Source organism: Lonchura striata, chromosome 1 (assembly GCF_050655825.1).
Source record: "Lonchura striata isolate lonStrDom1 chromosome 1, ASM5065582v1, whole genome shotgun sequence".
In the NCBI taxonomy this organism is placed as follows: domain Eukaryota; kingdom Metazoa; phylum Chordata; class Aves; order Passeriformes; family Estrildidae; genus Lonchura; species Lonchura striata.
Window position 1 is genome coordinate 101,629,769 of NC_140703.1, and position 8,430 is coordinate 101,638,198.

An 8,430-nucleotide genomic window follows, 5' to 3' on the forward strand; every position below is an offset into this window, starting at 1 on the left:
GGTAATGTAATCCTGTTAAAACAGTCCTATGAATGGACACTAACCTTTCAATTAGCAGTGAATTGAAAAATGTGTGATTGAGATAAAAAGCACTGGTGCCATTTTGTCAATCTCACATTGCACATATACATTCCATCTTCCTTGGGATAATCTCTTCCTGGAAGCTTCTCTACTTTCCTGCTGTTTAGCCTGAAGGAAGAATGAGCCAGATGTCCTTTTGGACTGTATCCTCCCTTTCCTTTTGCTGTTTCCCTGGTGAGGGGGAGAAGTCTGAGTATCTCTGTAGCCCTAAGGTCATGCAGGCAGTGGTTTTTGCCAGCAGAGACTGTTTTATATGTAACTCAGGAGCTTCATCTGCATTTCTAGCAGTGCTCCAGAGGGGACCCAGCTGCAGGACTCCCACACAGCCTGGAGAGACCAGAAGTGCCTCAGGCTGGCCCTGCAATGCTGGGTCACACTGGTGGGCACAGGAAGCCCCACTAGGGTGCTCTGGGCTGTGTGGCCCCTCTCCATGTCCCTGCAGGGACTAGTTCAATATATCTCCTGAATGTAGCACCAGAAAGAGTAACAGAGGAAAATCATACCTGGCAGGAAAATCAGATGGCAATGACCAGAGGCTTGATAGCAAATGTTCCATGCTTTAGGCAAACATCAGAAGGGGGAGGAAGGAGGTGTCTTCCTTGTTCTCCTGTATCTAAATACCTGTCAAAGAAGGTTCTCTCAATCTGACCAAATTGCAGGATTTGAACACGGTCCTTAATGATCATTGATAAGGGCAAGGCTGTGCAGAGCTGTAAACAGGAAAAAGAAGTTAAAGCTGCAATTTGTAACTTTGTTATTGTATGGTTTTCCTGGGAAGGTTTCACAGCAGAGGCTGCAATTCACTGCACTAGTCCTGTAGATCGTATTCCTCGCAAAGCACACAGTATTGATCGCTTCTCATCCCCTCCAAATCCCATCATTTTGAAGAAGTCTTTTGCATTGCTTCCTAAAATCAGCAATAGATGATGTCTGGAAATTATGGGAGAAAAAAGGCCTTGGAAAAACACATTCTTCTGAAAGCAGAAGCTAGGCAAATTAACTTGAAATAGAAGTGTAGTGTAATTAATCATCAGCAAGGCATTGCAACAGTTCAGACAGAGATGTCTGTAATTTGAATTTTTTCTCTCTGTGTTTCAGATCTCTCTGGAAGAGACAACTTAGTGAATTCAAGTCAGGATTTTTCATGCAGGAGTTGTTGAGTAAACACTCAATATGGTTTGTCCTGTTAAATGATCATAGATTTTGAATATTTGGAAATTATTATTTTTCTAAAAGCAATGTATGAAATCCCACAAAGATTTACTCTGCAAATCACAGGAGCGTCAGGGCTGAGAACAATGCATGTCTATGGTCAGGCAGTTCAGAATCACAGCCACGAATGTGTAAAGCACCCCAGACACTCATGAACTCATGCTTTGATTGTTAACCAGGACTAAACACATGGTTTGGCATCTTTTTTCACCTGAAGAACCCTACATACTTTCCTGTAAGCCTCTCTGCAGTGTGCTGCAGCTTGCTTAGGAATGGTTTGCTCTTCTAATTACCATATCTGTATGCTGTAGAAATAGCCATGTAAAAGGATTTATGGATCTGAATGTCCTCAAAGCCACTGCACTGAATTACTTTTTTCTGATCCCATGACTGTTCATATCCTGTTTCTGTTCTGCTACTCTCTTTAGTCTTTAGCAGGCATCTATATTTGCCCACATACTACAAATTTAATCCAAATCCTGTTGAATTCTCTGAAGTCCTAAATTTTTTTCCATATAACATAGAACATCTTGTGAAGAGAGCAAAGATATCCCAATAAGGCTACAGAAAGCAAAATTAGGTATTTTTATTCAAATTGGAGGAAAAATTAATTCTGTTTAACTCTCCTTGTCACATTATATGTCTCATATCCTAGCTCTATAAAAGCTCCAGTATGTACTGAAGGTACTTTATTGTTACATTGCCTGCCAGACTGATATAAACAAAAATACATTCAGTAATTACTTCTTTTTTTTGGCTTAGTGTAATGCCTGCCAAGACAGTGATGCACCCTTGCTGTCCTTTCCCTTTTGCCCGACCAGTTACATCTCTGGAGGAAGGTGGCCAAGATGTGGTAAAAGTACAGAGCAATTAAAACAAATGTATCCTGTCTCTTTCATAGGGTTTTTGCCAGGAAGCCAGTATTTAATGAAGCTTAGCATTATCTGACAGCCCTTCAACTTTCCTCTAATTAACTTGCAGCTCTTCGAATAAAACCTTTCAACACAGTGGGACTGCCTGTGAATGCAGTATTTTGCTGCCACTTCAGGGGACACTGACCTCTTTGGTGTGGCAGGGAGGCCAGCTCCTTAGCTTCTCCATTAATTGTTCTTTCCCTTGACAGCTGTATTGTTGCACATCTCTAAGTAGGAATTTATTGTCTTTTCATAAAAATGCTTAGCAGGATTTTGCATATGCTCCATATTTCAAAATATTAATGTGTATCTTACAAAGCCAGATCCCTTGTATTTGCCTGCCACAATTAATGTTCTCCGTTCCAAACAGTGAGCAAAATAATGGTGACCATCTTCAAAACCTAGCTGGAGTCTCTGGGATCCTATGCTTTTTTTTCAAATGTGTGTTGCTGTCTTGTCCAGATAGAGCTGAATGACAACCCTTGATGATATTTTGAGAAATAAAGATCCTTTATCCCTGCTTTGCCATGTCCTATATGTAAAAACCTTCCTCATAGCAAAAGCATAATTTAGAGGAAGTATGCCCAGCAGTTGTCCCCTGCAGAGCAATTACTTTTATACTCCCTCTTAGTGGCACTTCTCTTTGAATTCTGCATGTAGAGGTTTGAAAAACTCTGAACCTCAGCAGATGCAGAGTGCTACCTGTTCAGCAGCAAAGACCACTCACCCTAGCCAATTACTTGTATTTCAAGGTAGGAACAGCTGAGTACATTCCTAAAACTGTGTAGCTGCCTAATACCATCTACTCTCAGAGCACATGCCACTTGCTGGAATAGACAGGTGAGGCTGACTGTAAAACTGTTTGCTTAATGGCTTGTCAACTATCTTTAATCAGTAATGTTTCTCTTCAGTATAGCTTAAAACCCATCCCAAAGGCTAGCTTTAATGGGACAGAAAAGAAGCCAAGTTGATAGTTCTTGCATAGCTGCCTGATACCATATTTGCCAGCACATTTGCCACAAAATGCTTTAGTGTTTTGTCAGTCTATAACCGCTAATGTACAGCTCAGCTGTGCAGTGTGTTGTGTTTATACTGAATTAAAAAAAAAAAAAACCAAAAACAAAAACAAAAAAAAAAAACCCCAAACCTTCATGAGAGTTGAAAATTCTTTTTGTGGTAGTTCCAATATCTTATAAGGATATTGGTTAATAAGTCATGCTTATACAGCTCTGTTTTTCCTTGTAAAATTCATCCTAACTTTACAGATTTATTGCCACTGAGACACACAAATTCTTGAGCATGAAGTTGTTTTTTAAGAATTACAGCCTTCTGTACCATCAATATTCAGTGTTGATTTTTGACTCCTCTTTTGGCCTCTCAGAGTATTCCCTTCCAGGAGAATATTGCTTTGTCATCCAACAGCTGAATTCACTATTAGACTTCCCATTCAAAATATTGGCATGCTTCAGGTATTTTTTGTTTTCTAGAAATTGATTTTGCCACATAGTAAACCCCTCTTTCTTTTCCCCTCTTTTCCTTTTGGGAATGGACATCGTCTCAGCTCTGCTGTATGTCCCTTTGATGCAGGTGATATTTTCCCCCACTTTCATAGGTGAATATTCATGTGCAGTGTGAGAAGGCAGAAGAATAGATCCTGTGCTAATGAGATGAAATGCAGGAAAAGAAAACAGTCCTGATACAAGGAAGTTTTCTGAATACTGAGGTCTATTGACTCACAGAATAGTCTTCAAACATAAGGATAAAAACCATGACAAATGACACCTTTAAACTATTTAGGAATAGAGTTTACTGAGAGTTTTTCTTAGGAAAGGCAAAATGTGAGCCTTCTGAAGGCAGGATTCCTCACAAAAGTGAGTGGAAGGGACAGAAAAGTAATTTAGTTCTCCTTGTTCTCAGAATTTCAAGGACAATTATCTTCACAGCAGTGGGATACAGGTGCTCCTTTGAAGAATTCAACCTGGGCATGCATGTGAAGAGCCTGGGGATGAAAAGACAAACCAAGGGATAAAAAGAGGAAGGATTGCTTGAATGGGCACCTCTGCAACATATTCCAGGGTAACTCTGTTTTCCCATAATTCTTCAGCCTCAGATACACTGGATTTTGGGTCCTTTGTCTTATTCTCAGATGGCAAACTGGATTGTGGAGGCTCAATATTAAAGCAAATATATTGGCAAGACATAGGATCCTATGAAATAGTTGTCAAAAGCAGAGGATGCTTGACCTAATATAGAGGGGCTCAGTCAGAGTAACTATTAATCTGTCATTAATGCCTGGATGCATTCTGTGTATAAATCTAATAACAGATTAGGTTGTAAGATTATTTGAAGGCATTTATAACCAGCAGCCTGTATGACATTTGGTGTGAGCTCATCAGCATCACATCCCACCTTATTTTCACAGTCCACATAAACAGTGCTCTTTTGGGGATGAACCTAAAGTCTTTGAATGAAGAACCCAAAATCCAAGCCACCAAATATATTTGCATTCATGTTCCAAACCTGAATAATAAAATGGAGACAAAATGCTGAGGCGCTGTCCTGGAGGAAACCCTATAATAAGAACTGAGGGCATCATTCAGAATAGAAGCTCTTGCATTGGTACTAAACCTCTTTTGGCCAGGGAGAATCCTGAGAGTATGAGAGAAAATGAGCACCAAGAGAAATACTGTTAAGAAACAATTCTGATTGTAGGTATTTATTTAACCAATAACCTTTTTTTTTTTCTTAGCTTGCAATGAGAAACTTGACCTTGAAGCTTCAATGTACAGTTCTTGGGTTTTCTTTAGTATTATGCCTCCTTCTCCTATTGTTTCAGGGGGATGGTCCAGCACATAATTGTCTGTTTTCCCAAAAGCAGAGAATTCAAAAACGGTAGTGGGTGCAAGCTCTACAAGGTGTTCTATACCACAAGTACTTCCTGTTTCCTGATAAATTACGAAGGGAACCTTTGAGGGCTGCTATTAACAAGCGTAAATTTTGGAAATTCCCCTTCTGCCTTTGCCTTAGTTGGCATTATCTAATGAATGTCTCATAGGAAGAGAAAGAAAAAAGTATCCCACCTTTTTGAACAACCCCATGCCTCACACTTACCTAAAAAACACATCAGTTTCCAAAGGAATATGGTTATGATCCTGATATCAGCAGAGGAACCAGTGTGACTCACAATTTGCCTTTGGGGATGCCACCTTCAAGAGTCTCTTTCATGACTGGACATCTTTAATGACTGGACATCTTAGACAATCACAGTCCTTTTCCTACAAAGGATGCCTTTCAGATAAGATGTTACTCAGCAAGCTCTTCATCCCACAGGATGACTCAGATCTCAAACTGCTCAGGGAGCCCAGTCTTCCCAACAGTAATTATGTCACTTTGTTCCCAGGTACAAGAAGCAATGGTAGAAGAAAAACATGGACACAGGGCTACTGAGACAATCAATATGTTTTTCAGTTCTACCTCCTCAACCACTAAAGCAACTCCCTATGCAATTTCAGGTAATATCAAGGAAATTGTTTGGAGGGAGGAGGACATGTAAATTCTTTTGTTGACCAGATTGCACTTTTCTGCATTTTGAAGACAGGTGCAGTGTCAGCAACTCTCCAGTTAAATGACTTCTATCTATCCTTGATAGAATTCTTAGAATTTCTGATGGTGAGTATTCCAGTCTGTTAAGGTACAGGTGATCTGTCCCCCAACACGAGGACATTAATGTCTCTGACTATTGAAATCACCTTAGCCCAAGTTATTTTCTCATGTCATCCACAGAGAACAATAAAAGGAAAGCTATGAAAAGGTTTGCAGGCTTTTACACTAAACTTTTTCAAAGCTTACCTGCATGGGAAACTGTAATGTACAACAGACTTACTGAGTTTACAGACCATCTGCTGCTCCTTCTGACAGCTCAGCAAAGAGACAGAATGCAAAAGCCCAATAATGCTTTTAAAGATTTAGAAAATCACTTAGTCTTTGTAACAATCATCACAACATTACTGTGAGTTACTCAATTGTTAAATTAAATAGCATCTGAAATACACCATATGTTTCCATCTATTTCAGAAGTCATGGGCTGCATGAAGTGTGCACATCCTTGAGATATCTCAGGTGCCAAAACAACAGAGAAGATGAGAGATGAGCCAAGGATAAAGAAGGGGAGGGACTGTGGGCCATTAAACAGATGTGTTGAGGTCCTCCGTCTCCTGTCTGTGAGGAGCTATGGCAAGCACTCAGATCAACCCACCCAGGCAGGCAGGCACTGGGACTCAGCCACCCTCAGGGCTGGTCTCCCTCAGGAAAGGACCAAGTTCTAGGAGACATGACTATGATGAGAACTTTGGATGTTAGTGGTGGGAAGTTTACTGGACTTCACCTGAATACTATTGTGAAAGCCAGCACCAATACTTCATGACCCCTATTCTTTCCTTTAAATTTATTTTTTAAAACACATGTGAGGTAAGACAAATAATTTGAAATAATTTATTCTTTTTTCCTCCATTTTAATGCATTTTAATGCAACTAATTACAATCACAACAACTAAAACTTCATGATGAATCCCTATAAATCTGGGCAGTGCTAGGAATAATGCTGTTCCTTTAGGTTTTGCTCAGTCTCCTTAGACCTATGAATCCAGCTGTGGTCTCTAACTGTAGGATAGCTGTTCTTGCCCTAGATCCTGCATTGTCACTGCAGACATGTGCAGCAATGGGGTTCCCTCTCAGTGCTCAGTGTCTTGGCAGTTGCCTCATCCATCGTGGGCTATTCAAGCCATGCCCTGGTGTTAAGGTTATTAATTTCATCCAGGGCTTTTCTTTAGGGCTGATCACTGCTGTGACAAAAACATTAGTCAATGCATTGTTGTAGCTCCTCAGCAAGGAGTCTCTGCTGTACAATCAAGGAGCAGAGCCACAGCAAGACTCCTAATTTTGGATGCCTATTTGAGGTTTATAGTATAATTTTCTTCCATAACTGATTAAAGTTACAGAATACTGTAGATACTTAATATGCACCTGGTTTTCATTTCAGTTGTAACTGTGAGAAAGCTATTGATGATCAAACCGGATGTAAAGAAAACACATCCAGTATGGCTGCTTCTTTATAAATGCCACATTTATGTATCTTGCCTGGCAGAATGTAAAGAGCAGCTGGTAAAGGCAATGCAAGACAGCCTTCTCCAGGACAGCCTACATATTTTCCTTCTTTTCTCTGGGAGAAGCATAATATCCAATACTTGATGAAACAAAACTGCCAAATCATTCTGATCCTTTTCACAGCACTCTGACACCCCTTTCTTGCTTACCCACTTGTTGGATAAATAAGTTTACAAAAACTTTTGAACTCTTTAGATAGATAGGGACTGTGAAAAATATCCTATGATTCTCATGATGTTGTTGGAATAACATCTACAGTCCGACCATCTAACCAACCTGCTGTTCTAGGTGTACACAAATAATCATTCTGCCTCTTCGGTGAGATACTATCTACACTTTGTAATCCCCTTTTTTCTTATGGAAGATACATCCAGTCTCAGTGGTCTGAAGGAAGAAAAAGTGCTCTCTAGTCTGGTTCCTGATGTGGGCAATGTGTGGAGCAGAAACCAGGTTGTGCTGTGGCACCTAGATGTTGCTCAGCTTTAGTGATGTGAAATCAACCATGGGCTTCTTTTTAGCAATTATGAAACACCTGGAGGGAATCCTTATTTCCAGTTTCATTGTGCACTGCCTTTGCATATGGATGAGATGCTGCCAGGCAAGTGCAGGTGTGTGACTCCAGACCCTCAGGTTGCCCACACACTGGAGGAAAGAAGTGCCTTGTGGCCATGGAAACTGGCTGTGGGGCACCCAGGGACTACCAGGGTACACTTCTACACCTTTCAGCATGGAGTAAGAGGAATGTGGGGATTTCTTGGAAACTAATTAAAGAAGGTGTTTGAAAATGCAGCAGGATTTCATATGGCAGCATACATGCCACTACACTAAGGGATGGCCATCCATGAGACCACAGAGCCTCTCCCTCACACTCTGGCGCAAACAAAATTTCTGTACTATGGCATCTGAATAGCTGTGAGGATCTGGTTGTCAAGGGAAGTTTTGTGACAGTGTCATTTGGAACATGAAGAATAGCTATCAAAAATTACAGGTGTCTGTTTTGGTTATTTTTTCTTGTCCTGGGTGTGGCTGTAAAAGTACCTTTGAGATGATGCATAATTCT